This window comes from Chelonia mydas, chromosome 28 (genome assembly GCF_015237465.2).
Source record: "Chelonia mydas isolate rCheMyd1 chromosome 28, rCheMyd1.pri.v2, whole genome shotgun sequence".
Taxonomy (NCBI): domain Eukaryota; kingdom Metazoa; phylum Chordata; order Testudines; family Cheloniidae; genus Chelonia; species Chelonia mydas.
This window is the reverse complement of record NC_051268.2, coordinates 5,807,514-5,820,863: the sequence shown is the minus strand read 5'-3', so window position 1 is coordinate 5,820,863 and position 13,350 is coordinate 5,807,514. Positions and strand designations below refer to the sequence as shown.

General features: G+C 54.2%; 2 protein-coding genes, 1 non-coding gene and 1 pseudogene across 4 annotated transcripts in view; 1 reads left to right on the top strand and 3 right to left on the bottom strand.

Annotated features, from left to right (window-relative positions):
* LOC102943236 (zinc finger protein 883) overlaps positions 1-13,350 on the bottom strand; it is a 2,438,435-nt gene that overhangs the window by 47,023 nt on the left and 2,378,062 nt on the right. The gene's annotated exons all lie outside the window — the stretch shown is intronic.
* Positions 1-13,350, bottom strand: part of LOC102945014 (zinc finger protein 883-like) — a 705,100-nt gene that overhangs the window by 485,947 nt on the left and 205,803 nt on the right. The window lies entirely within an intron of this gene.
* The window catches only part of LOC102934537, a 1,094,240-nt pseudogene that overhangs the window by 966,585 nt on the left and 114,305 nt on the right, over positions 1-13,350 (top strand).
* Positions 3,982-4,054, bottom strand: TRNAK-UUU. The gene has a single exon. It is a non-coding gene; the product is annotated as a tRNA-Lys (tRNA).

Genomic DNA, 13,350 nt, shown 5'->3' with positions numbered 1-13,350 from the left:
GGCTTGCCCTCGTTCGTCCAGGAACAAGCCTAAGGCTAGCTGTAAATAATCCTGTCCGTCCAACTCTGGCAACTGCCACGGTGGGGCCAGGCGCCCCCACTCCTGCCGAGTAAGTAAACAAGCTACCAGAGTGTGGTCTGTCATCTCAAGCGGGGCCAGAGCCTGACACAGCGCCCCTGGGCAGCCTTTACACTGCACACGTCGGCCACGCACATTTCCGTGGAACGACAAGTTCCCCCACGAAAGAGGCGCCATCACACATCTCGGTACTTACAGGGCACCCGTGCCATCTGCAAAGCCTTTAAAACGCCTGTCGTTAAGTTCTGGGGACAGTTGGTCACCTTCAGAGGAAGCTCCCTGAAATTGGCCTTGATCACCCGGTGGTATATTGACCTCCATATAGACCGAGCTGAAGTGGGGCAGGCCTCGCTGCCGATGCCGAGATTGGCTGCCGCTGCTGTGAGGGCGGCCACGCTTGTGGCTGAAACCATCCTGCAAGCACCTTCCACCTAGACCCCCGCTGAAAAGCCTGTAAGGCGGGAGTGGATGAACACTAGAGAGAGCAAGCGAGGGGCGGCCCCCCTAATCTCCTCCTCCTTCCGTCACCATCGGACACCCTTCATAATTGGACGGTTTTAGATAAAATAATTATGTCTACAAAAAACTCCTGACAAGAAGTTTATTTGAACTTGGAAAAAAATGCGGCCAGATCCAAAGACTCGTTTGCATTCTCTGTGGTGGCCCCCGACGTTCCCCTTGGGCCTGACCTGCCCCCCCGGCTCAGCCACCCGCTGACAATGGGAAACCGAAAAAGGAGAGCCGTACAAGGCTTCAAAGCCCGCCAGGCTCGACCCCCGCTTATAAAACGGCAGAAAAGCCGCACTTCTCCTGACTAGGCAGGGGCATCCTCTTGCCCCACAGGAAGTGGAAGGCCACCGTGTTCGGTCTCAGCCGCGCTCGGAATTTTGGTGATTCCCAGAATGCCCAGAGCCCACCCCCCACCCCTGAAACTCTGCCCCACACCTGCCTAAGGTTCTGGGATGGCGTTCGTGTGGGGGGAGGTGGTCTGGGGTACAGGCCCTGGTCTGGGGCAGGGAATTGGGGTGCAGGGTGCAGGCTCCGGGAGGGAGTTTGGGTGCAGAAGGGGTGAGAGTTTGGGCTCTGGGAGGGAGTTTGGGTGGGGGAGGGGGTCTGGGTTGCTGGCTCTGGGGTGGAGTTTGGGTGCAGGCTCTGGGAGGGAGTTTGGGGGCCGGAGAGGGGGTGTGGGAAGGGGGTGGGGGTGCAGGCTCTGGGAGGGAATTTGGAGGTGGGAAGGGGTGCGGAGAGAGTGGGTGAGGGCTCTGGGAGGGAGATTGGGGGCGGGGGGGGTGCGAGAAAGGGGTGGGGGTGCAGGAGGGGGGTGTGAGAAAGAGGTGGGGGGTGCGGAGAGAGTGGGTGAGGGCTCTGGGAGGGAGATTGGGGACGGGGGGGGTGCGAGAAAGGGGTGGGGGTGCAGGAGGGGGGTGTGAGAAAGAGGTGGGAGGGGGTCCGGAGAGAGTGGGTGAGGGCTCTGGGAGGGAGATTGGGGGCAGGAGGGGGGGGTGCAGGAGGGGGGTGTGAGAAAGAGGTGGGAGGGGGTGCGGAGAGAGTGGGTGAGGGCTCTGGGAGGGAGATTGGGGGCAGGGGGGGGTGAGAAAGGGGTGGGAGGGGGTGGGGGGGGTGCAGCGCTTACCTGGGGCTCCTAGGCAGGGAGGGCTGGGGGGCCTCCCTGCGCTGCGATCCCCGGGCAGTGCCCCCACAGCTTCCCATTGGCCACCGGGGCACCATGGCCCTTTAAACCCCCCAGTTCTGGACACAGCCCCACCCCACAGGGGCAGCAGGGCGGGGCCGGCAGCCATGTGGAGCGAGCAGGCAGGAGACCGCTCGGCCGGCGGTGACTGCGGGCCCCAGGTCATTTTAAATGGCCTGGAGCCACGCGCGGGGCGGGGACACCCCGGGGCAGAAGGCAGGGCCGAGGGAGAGACCCGACCTCGAACATTGCTGGACCCGGGCCCCGGGCCAGGACGATTCCTGGTGCCCAGGGAGCAGGGGCCCATAGAGCTCGCCACCCATGCGAGTGGGTCAACCAATTGGGCGGCCTCCTGGGCCAGGCTGCGGCCCCGCTTCAGGGCTCAGAGGAAAGGCAGCTGGCATCCTGCAGGCGCGGCCAGCCTTCTGGATCAAACGTCCCCTCTTGCGCTCAAGTCACAAGAGCTAGCGGGCAAAAGACAGGCTCCCACGTCATTTGAGAGAGAGCAAGACGAAGCCGGTAGGGTTAGGTGGCAAAAGAGCTCTGGCAAGGTCCTACCCGAGGCTTGAACTGGGATTGCAGGGTTCAAAGCCTTGAGGGCTGGCCCTGACACCATGGGACCAGACCTTGGCGTGTTCTGACTTCCGGCGTGGAAGAGCCTGGGTGGACAATTTTTTGCCTCCCTTGCTCAAGGCCTCTCCAGCCTCCCTGGCCAGCTCTGCATTTGCTCAACAAGTCGGCACCCAGTGGTTTGCTGTCGACCCAGAGGCCTTTCTTCCTCCAGGCTGCGGGCGTGTGAGGAAGTTGCCCCTTCAGTCCCTGGCAGTAAAGGGCCCTTCCTAGGAAAGCCCAAGTCCTGAAAAGTTAAAAAAAGTGTAACCCTTCTGCCAGTCAGAGTTGGCAGCAACAAGGGCCGGGTTCAATATCTAGGGGATCCATTCCAATAACACAATGCAAACCGGCTCGAGCCCCCACCCAGTGACCTGGGACAAATATATACCACCCCCGCTGGGCGCCTCCAAGAGGCAATACTTCCCCTCTCGCAAGCACATAGTCTGAGTGTAGCAAAAAGCCTTTTAATAACAGAGAGAAACAATGTGGCATTATGTTGGGGAAACACCACCAACAGGATTCATAACACAACCCATGAGCAAAAAAAAAAACCCACCCCAAGCAAATTGGGGCATGCCCCCTTCCCTTTGGTTCTTGAGTCCAGCAACCCGAAATCACCCAACGTCCCAAAAGTCCAATGACCCAAAAGTCTCTGTCCCTGGTCAGGGCAGCCCCAGAGTTCGAAAGTTTATCTGCAGAGCTTTACCTCCCAACCTGGGTGGAGATCGGGGGGGAGAGGGAGGAGAGAGGTAAGGGGCACCTTACATGATCTGAAGCTGACCGCCCCACAGCTCCATAGGCCTTCGCTCCACTCCGCCAGCTGCCCCACGAACTCCTTCACTCAGCTCCGCTCAGCGGCCCACAAGCAGCTCCCGCCGTCCCACGAACTGCTCCACCAGCCTGTCCACAAGGCACTCCAGCCATCCCAGAACCTGCTCCACAATATATCTTCAGGCTCCCCCACTACTTAACACAACGCTCAGTGATTTCAGCTCTTAGTCAGTTCAGCTCTTTGGTGAAGTCAGCTCGTAGTAGGGGAGCCTCAGTGCTAGGGCACCATTAGCCCAAAGTGAGCTCAGCAGCCTGTAACTAGACTCCTAATAGAATCAAAATTAGCTCTGATATGTCACAGTGGAGAGAGGAGGAAGTGCAATTAGCATGTAAGGCCCTCACCCAGGAGCCCCATACTTGTCCCCAGCCTCTCTCAATTCACAGAGTTTTGGAACCCATGACCCTTGCCTAGCAAGTGCTGTTTAGTTGATGGTGAGTCCCTCCATCATAACAAAAGGCCCAGTACAGTTCCAGGCACAGTTCCCATAATCAGTGTAATAACAATTTATTCTTCCTGCCCCAATAACAGAGACACTGGGGATCCCACAGCAGCCAAAGTGACCTTTTGGGCAGCTATGGCCTCATTCTAGGCGGGGTGGGTGTGCCTATGCAAATGAGATTGGCCCCTGAAGTTTTTTTCCACAACTTGCCACACCTCACCTCCAGATGTCAGGGTGGGGCTCATCCTGACACTGCTTACATCAGTAACCTCAAAAAGCTGCTTCTTGATATTCTTGGGGGACACCATAAGGGGAAAATGATCCCTCCTACACCTGACCAGGGACTTGAACCCTGGACCCTCAGATTAAAAGTCTGATGCTCTACCAACTGAGCTAGCCAGGCTCCCATAAGGAGAGAGCAAGTTTGGTGCAGAAGAGAAACTAGTCAAGAAAAAGAGGGCCAGTAACAATACAGAAAACTTAGAATATCAGGATTGGAAGGGACCTCAGGAGATCATCTTGTCCAACCCCCTGCCCAAAGCAGGACCAATCCTCAATTTTTGCCCCAGATCCCTAATGGCCCCCTCAAGGATTAAACTCACAACCCTGGGTTTAAGCAGGCCAACGCTCAAACCACTGAGCTATCCCTCCCCCCACTTGCCACTCTTGCTATCTTACCAGCCCTAGCCCCAGCCTGCTCCTCCATCCGGTGCCATGAGCGCTTCTTCTTCTTCTTTCAGTTAAATATTGGCCCCGGAAGAAAACATGGTTCTACAAAGCCAATCGAAATCACAGACAGAAATGCCATGGAAAATGCAAAAAAAAAAAAAAAAAACGGAAAACGCCATCCCCATCACATTACGCTATCCGGGGCCGGATTAGCTTTTTGTGGTCCCTGCACCAAACATATTTCTGGGCCCCCCTGTGGCATGAAGGGGCCAGGGGAAAGAGCTCGGTGGGGCCTGGTGGGGAAGGATTGGTCCCCAGCTGGAGTGAGCCAGGGGCGAGGGGCAAGATGAGCACAGTGGGGTATCGGGGGAGGATTAGTCCCTGCTGACTGGAGCAAGGCAGGGGCCGGGGGCAAAAGCACAGTGGGGTGGGAGCTAGGGTTGGTCCCTGGAGCAAGGGAGGGGCCGGGGGTAAACTGCAAGCACAGCAGGGCTGGGGAGGGCGTAAACAGGATCCCCCCCCCCCGCCCACATAGAGGGGGTACCTACCTTCTCCGTGGTTCTAGCCCATCTCTTCATCTCTCTCTGCACTGGCCTGAGGGTGGGGGTGCGCTGAACACAGGGCGGGGGGTGCAGGGTCTGGGAGGGAGTTAGGGCACAGGAGAAGGCTGGGGGTTGGGGTGCAGGGTCTCTCCAGAAGCTAGGGCGAGGGAGGGGGCTCAGGGTTGGGGCAGGAGCTTGGGGTGTGGAGCGCTTACCTGGGGCAGCTCCCATTTGGTGCGAGGGGTGCAGGTGGGAATGTGTGTGGGGGTGTGTGTGTGTGCAGGAGCTCCCGTTGGGTGCTCAGGGCAGGGCTGGGGATGTGGGGGGCTGCAGGAGTCAGGGCCTGGGGCGTGGGGGGGGGCTGGGTGTGTGTGGTGGGTGCAGGAGTCAGGATGGGGGGAGTGGGGGAGTGACGGGGTGCAGGTGTCAGGGCAGGGGGATGAGGGTTTGTGAGGGGGTGCAGGGGTCAGGGCGGAGGGCTGGGGATGTGGGCTGGGGTTGTGGGGGTGCTCCCAGCCCCCTGCCCTGAGCGGCTCTCTAGGGGAAGAGACAAGGGAGGAGCTTGGCTGCCGGCGGAGCCTGCCCGGCTGCAGCAGGAGCCCCAGGAGCTTCTGCCCCCGCAGGAGAGAGCTGGGGCCGGAGAAGAGTGGCGGGGCCAGGCCCCTTTGGAGCATGGGCCCGGCGCCATGGCGCCACTCTCACCATGGTAAATCCGGTACGGATGGCATCTGGGCCAATCCTGCATTGAGAGCACCCGCTAATGTCCCTCTGTGCTTACGAGAAACCTGGAGGAACGGATACCAACTGCTCCCGCTTGTCGCAGTAAAACCCTTTCCCTGCCCTCAATCAGAGACCAGCTGGACAGAATCAAGGCCCATCCAGGTCCCAGAGCCCAGCCCACGCCCGCCTCCGCTCTGCTGCTGACTCAGGGTGTTTTTCCCACCATGGCCAGCCGTTCAATGGCCACAGAAACCCGGTTAGCCACTGCTGCGGAGAACTGCCTTCGTCGCTGAAGATGCTCCTCACGGCCGCTGTGCCAAAGGGGGTACAATGCTATGGCATCAATGAGCCGCAGTGGGTCCAGTCCTCCAAAAAAAGAAAAGGAGGACTTGTGGCACCTTCGAGACGAACAAATTTATTTGAGCATAAGCTTTCGTGAGCTACAGCTCACTTCATCGGATGCATGCAGTGGAAAATACACAGTGGGGAGATTTATATACACAGAGAACATGAAACAATGGGGGTTACCATACACACTGTAACCAGAGTGATCAGGTGAGGTGAGCTATTACCAGCAGGAGAGTGGGGGGAAAAAACCTTTTGTAGTGATAATCAAGGTGGGCCATTTCCAGCAGTTGACAAGAACGTCTGAGGAACAGCGGGGATGGGAGAGGGGGGAAGGGGTGGAATAAACATGGGGAAATAGTTACTTTGTGTAATGACCCATCCACTTCTAGTCTTTATTCAAGCCTAAGTTAATCGTATCCAGTTTGCAAATTAATTCCAATTCAGCAGGCTCTCGTTGGAGTCTGTTTTTGAAGTTTTTTTGTTGAAGAATTGCCACTTTTAGGTCTGTAATCGAGTGACCAGAGAGATTGAAGTGTTCTCTGACTGGTTTTTGAATGTTATAATTCTTGACGTCTGATTTGTGTCCATTTATTCTTTTACGTGGAGACTGTCCAGTTTGATCAATGTACATGGCAGAGGGGCATTGCTGGCACATGATGGCATATATCACATTGGTGGATGTGCAGGTGAACGAGCCTCTGATAGTGTGGCTGATGTGATTAGGCCCTATGATGGTGTGCCCTGAATAGATATTGGGACACAGTTGGCAACGGGCTTTGTTGCAAGGATAGGTTCCTGGGTTAGTGGTTCTGTTGTGTGGTGTGTGGTTGCTGGTGAGTATTTGCTTCAGGTTGGCTTCAGGCTGTCTGTAGGCAAGGACTGGCCTGTCTCCCAAGATCTGTGAGAGTGATGGGTCGTCCTTCAGGATAGGTTGTAGATCCTTAATAATGCGTTGGAGAGGTTTTAGTTGGGGGCTGAAGGTGACGGCTAGTGGCGTTCTGTTATTTTCTTTGTTGGGCCTGTCCTGTAGTAGGTGACTTCTGGGTACTCTTCTGGCTCTGTCCATCTGTTTCTTCACTTCCGCAGGTGGATATTGTAGTTGTAAGAATGCTTGATAGAGATCTTGTAGGTGTTTGTCTCTGTCTGAGGGGTTGGAGCAAATGCGGTTGTATCGTAGAGCTTGGCTGTAGACGATGGATCGTGTGGTGTGGTCAGGGTGAAAGCTGGAGGCATGTAGGTAGGAATAGCGGTCAGTAGGTTTCCGGTATAGGGTGGTGTTTATGTGACCATCGCTTATTAGCACCGTAGTGTCCAGGAAGTGGATCTCTTGTGTGGACTGGTCCAGGCAGAGGTTGATGGTGAGATGGAAATTGTTGAAATCATGGTGGAATTCCTCCAGGGCTTCTTTTCCATGGGTCCAGATGATGAAGATGTCATCAATGTAGTGCAAGTAGAGTAGGGGCGTTAGGGGACGAGAGCTGAGGAAGCGTTGTTCTAAGTCAGCCATAAACATGTTGGCATACTGTGGGGCCATGCGGGTACCCATGGCAGTGCCGCTGATTTGAAGCAGCTATCAAATCCCCCCTCATTCTTCTCTTCCGTAGACTAAACAATCCCAGTTCCCTCAGCCTCTCCTCATAAGTCATGTGCTCCAGTCCCCTCATCATTTTTGTTGCCCTTCGCTGGACTCTTTCCAATTTTTCCACATCCTTCTTGTAGTGTGGGGCCCAAAACTGGACACAGGACTCCAGATGAGGCCTCACCAACGTCGAATAGAGGGGAACGATCACGTCCCTCGATCTGCTGGCAATGCCCCTACTTATACAGCCCAAAATGCCATTGGCCTTCTTGGCAACAAGGGCACACTGTTGACTCATATCCAGCTTCTCGTCCACTGTCACCCCAGGTCCTTTTCTGCTGAACTGCTGCCGAGCCATTCGGTCCCTAGGTCTGCTCTACAAAGTTATTTTAGCATCATTATATTGTACAAGGATGTGAAAAACACACTATGCTCCCTCGGTCGGCACACTGCAATGCCACGTCTGGTAACAAAACTGCCCTGTTTTGGTGACAGAATAAGACCACCTCGACGAGAGGCCTAGAGCTTTTTGCAGGAAACTTAAAACAACAAAGTGTCAGTGTAAACGCTTCTGGTCATTAGATCAGCATAACTATCCTCCGCCGGTATCCCACAATGCCCGCCGTGAACTCGCCTGCCCTGCATTCCTGCTGCAGAGCCGTGGGCCCCCCTCACCTTTCGTCGCTCCGGGAAGCTCTGACGACTGAGCCGGCGGCTCTGCTCCGGCAGCCAGGAGCAAATCGCTGCCGTGGGACGCTGCCCCCTCCCGCACTGCGAACGTGGAGCAGGGTGACGGAAGCTTCCTCACAGTATGGGGGGTCTGAACTCTGGAACCCCTATGACACCCCTTTCCCCAAGACCCCTCACTCCCCCCGCCCCTTCTCACTGAGGTCCTGCCCCACCCCCCCAAGGCCAAACCCACAGAACGCCTCTTCCCCCCAAGACTCTGCCTTGTCCCCCCCTCCATCATTCATCGGCACGGCTGGTAAAAAGTGCTGGGGCCATGGCCCTCTACCCCCCCCCCCCCCCCCCCAGTTCTGGCACCCCGACACACAGCCAGGCAGGCAGCGGCGTGTGTGTACGTGAGAGCGACAGAGAGACGCGGGGGCTGATGTCGGGGGTGTCCCCCTCCCTCTGTCTCAGGACTGCTGGCTTCCAGCGGCTGTCTGAACGTAGAGACAGCGTGCCGACACACTCGCTCTTCCCCAGCACACACACTCCCGCAACACACGCGTTAGGATATAGATATTCAGGCCTGTCTGCAAAGGCCTAGACTCTAAGAGTTTAGGTGTATTCTTATCACTTGGCTAGTTATAGAGGTATAAAAGAAAGAATCAAAATCACTGTCTGCTGGTGTAAGGGCCTTCTCTCCCTGTGACAGTCGGAGGCCCTGTGCTTAGGCTGAGATCTTTGGCTAAGCAACAGAGGCAGCCATAAGCTGGGAAAAACCGGTCACCTCCTCCCATCCCAAACTAGTCACATTGAAAGAAGGTGCTATGGGGCTGTTAGGATACAATCCTGTCCTGATAATGCCGATCGCCTCCAGAGAAAGGGAAGAGCCAAGAAGATGTAAAAGGAAACTTAGTTTGATAGCATCCTGTCTGGCAAGAACTCACTTATCAATAACTGGGATGTGAAATCCTCACTTCTGTATTGTATTGTCATTATAGTTCCCACTTCGCTATTGTTTGTCTGTATAATCTCTGACTGGTTCTGTGATTGTTCCTGTCTGCTGTATAATTAATTTTGCTGGGTGTAAACTAATTAAGGTGGTGGGATATAATTGGTTACATAATCATGTTACAATATGTTAGGATTGGTTAGTTAAATTTCAGGAAAGTGATTGGTTAAGGTAGAGCTAAGCAGAACTCAAGTTTTCCTATATAGTCTGCAGTCAATCAGGAAGTGGGTGGGTGTGTGGGGGTGGGAATGGGAACAGGGAATGGGGATGGGGAAATTGGAATCATGTTTTGCTAAGGGGGGGGAATGGGAACAGGTGTAAGCCTCTGTGGTGTCAGAGCTGGGAAGGCGGACACTAAGGAAGGAAACTGGAATCATGCTTGCTGGAAGTTCACCCCAAGAAACATCAAATTGTTTGCACCTTTGGACTTCGGGGATTGTTGCTCTCTGTTCATGCGAGAAGGACCAGGGAAGGAAGTGGGTGAAGGAATAAGCCCCCTAACAACACACACTGTCTCTCCTCACACACACACGCTGTCTGCCCCACCATGCACACTGTAATTGGAAAGCAGCTGGCAATCTAGGAGGATGCCCATAGAACAATGGGATAGAGAAACCTGGATCATGTGATGCTGTACCAACCCACGAGGCATTGCAAACCCTTCCCAAAGCACCCTGAGGCCAGTTGCACAGTGGGATAGCGACCCACAATGCACTGCTCTCTGTGGCGATCCAAGAGCTGCTAACGTGGATGCGCTCTGGTGACAGAAGCAGCCTAGTGTGGACATGCAACAGCGGTTTAATTAAAACGCTTTAACTAAGACGGCATAACTCTGTAGTGTAGACGTAGCCTGAGAGTGAGACAAGACCTAGCTCTCGGTGGCACCAAGGATGCTCAGGCACTGAAACTAAAGAACCACAAGTTCCTCCATCGTTGGCAGGATTTGAACCTACACAGGGAGACTCCAATGGATTTGTAGTCTATTACCTTAGCCACTTGGCCACAACTAGTTGATTGCCACAGATTTCTCACGACACTCTACTTCTGTTCTCACTGCGTGATCGTTTCCAATTGTTTCCTCAGACCAGCTTCCACAACACACTCACTGCTGTGTGGTTGTGTAAGTGTGTCCATGGCTGAATAGCAGGAGTTCCTGCCCGTTTCCCTTCCGGCTGGAGCGTGATGAAAGTGTGTTTGTGGTTAATGACGTTGCTGTAGATTGTTGTCCGTTTCCTGCCTCGATAATTCAGACAGTCCCTTTCCCATCATATTGCCAGCACATCAGTGATTGCAATAACGGGGGCAGGTTTTCTCTGGGGAACTGAGATTTGCCATGAGATTGGTGGCTCCTTTCTTTCCTCACCCTAGGGTGAACTCAGCTTTTTATTCCATCCTTAACTTTTCATGGAATAACAACAGCAGCACGAAGAAAAAGGAGAGTGAATATCTCACTGTCAGGGCTGAAGGTGGCCACGTCCCCTCTGTCTGACCATTCCCATTCCAGGAGAGAAGGTTTAAATGGAATTGAATGCCCTGGCTGAGACAAGAGACACAGAGAAGTTTTGCTGTTCATGGATCTCTGCAAAGAAAAGTATGTCTCTGTGTGAAACTGGGGAGGGAAATGAAACACCCACGTGGTGGCACAATGCCCTAAGGCAGTGATTTTAAAACTTGTGGGTTGCAATCCAGTACTGCTTTGTGGAACGTAAGGCACTGGTTCATGGCGGCTCTGGTCAGCACCGTTGACCGGGCTGTTAAAACTCCCACCAGTGATGCTGCCCAGCTAATGCAGGCTAGTCCCTATTTGTTCTGACATTGCTCTGTGCCCCGGAAGTGGCCAGCAGCAGTTCGGCTCCTAGGCAGAGGGGCCACAGGTCTGTGTGCGCTGTCCCCACCCCAAGTGCTGGCTCCGCACTGCCATTGGCCAGTTCCCAGTCAATGGGAGCTGGGGTGGGCTTTGTCTGTGGGTGAGAGCTGTGTGGAGCCACTTGCCTGCCTCTGCCTAGGAACCGGGCTGCTGCTGGCCACTTCCTGGGTGCAGCATGGACCACAGTTCCAGGGCAAGCAGGAAGCCTACTCTTGAATCCCCACTTCGTCACTGACTGGGAGCCACCTGAGGCAACTCTGTGCCCTAACCCCATGCCCCAATCCCCTGCCCCAGCCCTGAGCCCCCCCCCCCCCAAACCCAGACCCCTTCCTGCATCCCAAACTCCTCAACCCTGGCCCGAGCCCTGACCGCTCCCGAATCCTGACCCCCTGCCCAAGCCCAGAGCCCCCTACCACACCACAAACCCCTCATCCCCAGCTTCAGTGTGTCATGGGCATCAACAATTTTCTTCAACGGGATCACCAGAAAAAAAGTTTGAAAACCACTGCCATAGAGGTAGGGTGACCAGATGTCCCGATTTTATAGGGACAGTCCCGATTTTTGGGTCTTTTACTTATATAAGCTCCTATTACTCCCCCACCCCCATCCCGATTTTTCACACTTGCTTTCTGGTCACCCTACATAGAGGGGGAGGGGAAGGGTCACAATAAAACAGTCAACCTGTGGAACTCCTTGCCAGAGGACGTTGTGAAGGCCAAGACTATAACAAGGTTCTAAAAAGAACTAGATAAATTCATGGAGGACAGGTCCATCAATGGCTATTAGCCGGGATGGGCAGGGATGGTGTCCCTAGCCTCTGTTTGCCAGAAGCTGGAAATGGGGGACAGGGAATGAATCACTTGATGATCACCTGTTCTGTTCATTTTTCTTGGGCACCTGGCCTTGGCCACTGTGGAAGACGGGACACTGGGCTAGATGGCAGTTTGGTCTGACCCAGTGTGGCTGTTCTCATATTCTCAAAGCCACATGGAAAGCACGTTCTCATGCCCAGCCCTGAGCAGCCCATCATTCTTTGCTCGGGGGTTTCTGGGTTAGTGGGGGGCGGGCCTGTAGCAGTTGCTTTTGCAGCAGGGCTGGATCCTAGTCAGCAGAGTTTGAGGTGGGGGGCAGTCTGTGCCCTGGATACAGAGATACCTCACCCCCTGCTGAAGGGCATTGGTGGGTGCGGGGTGCGAGGGTCTCCATGCCCGTTGCTGGGGGCAGTGGTCGTCCGTGGCTTCCATTATCCCCGGATGACCCTCATCTCCACCATCCTGATGATGGTAAATGAAACAAAAGAATCTCCTGGAGAGGCCAGCCATTAATCCTGGGCTCTCACCAATACCCTCTGCCCCTCAGCGATATCCCCCCAACAGCAGTAGCTACTGTCCTGTACCACAGCGGCCCCTGCCTAATGCAGAAGCACCAACCCGGTTTTCAGGCGACGGAGCTCACTTTGGACTTCCCAGTGCTGCTGACTATTTTCAACACTGATTTACCAAAGAGTCTGTGGCGGGTTTGAATAGGCTAACGATTCGAGATCAGCCTGCGAGGTCAAATGAAGTTATTTGACGAAAGCCTAATGCCGCACTATACAGAAAGAAGGTGTACATTACCGCCCTTTATCGAGGGTGAAGAGAAGTTAGTTGGTCTCTGCGTCTGTGTCTGATATAATGCTGACGGTGCTCATTCACAAAGCAAACTTTCCAACCCGCTCCTTTTATAGGGCATGAGACAAAGAGACTTCTTTTGACAAGGGAAAATATTGCCCCATGATAAATTTGATTATGTGTTCTGTTTTTCTAATTACGGATGGAATTTCTTTGATGGCCACCAGTTTACCTACCCACATAAAATGGTGGGGTCTAAATGAGCTGTTACCACTCTAGAAAGAGATCTTGGAGTCCTTGTGGCTAGTTCTTGGAAGACATCCACTCAGTGTGCAGCGGCCGTGAAAAAAGCAAACAGAGCGTTGGGAATCCTTAGGAAAGGGACAGACAAGAAGACAGAAAATATCATAGTCCCTCTATATAAGTCCATAGTATGCCCACATCTGGAATATTGCATGCACATCTGGTCACTTCATCTCAAAAAAGATCTATTGGAATTGGAAAAGGTTCAGAAAAGGGCAACAAAATGATTCGGGGTATGGAACGGCTTCCATAGGAGGAGCGATTAATAAGATTGGGAGTTTTCAGCTTGGAAAAGACGCCACTAAGGGGGGGGGGGATATGACTGGTGTGGAGAAAGTAAATAAGGAAATGTTATTTATGCCTCATAACACAAGAACCAG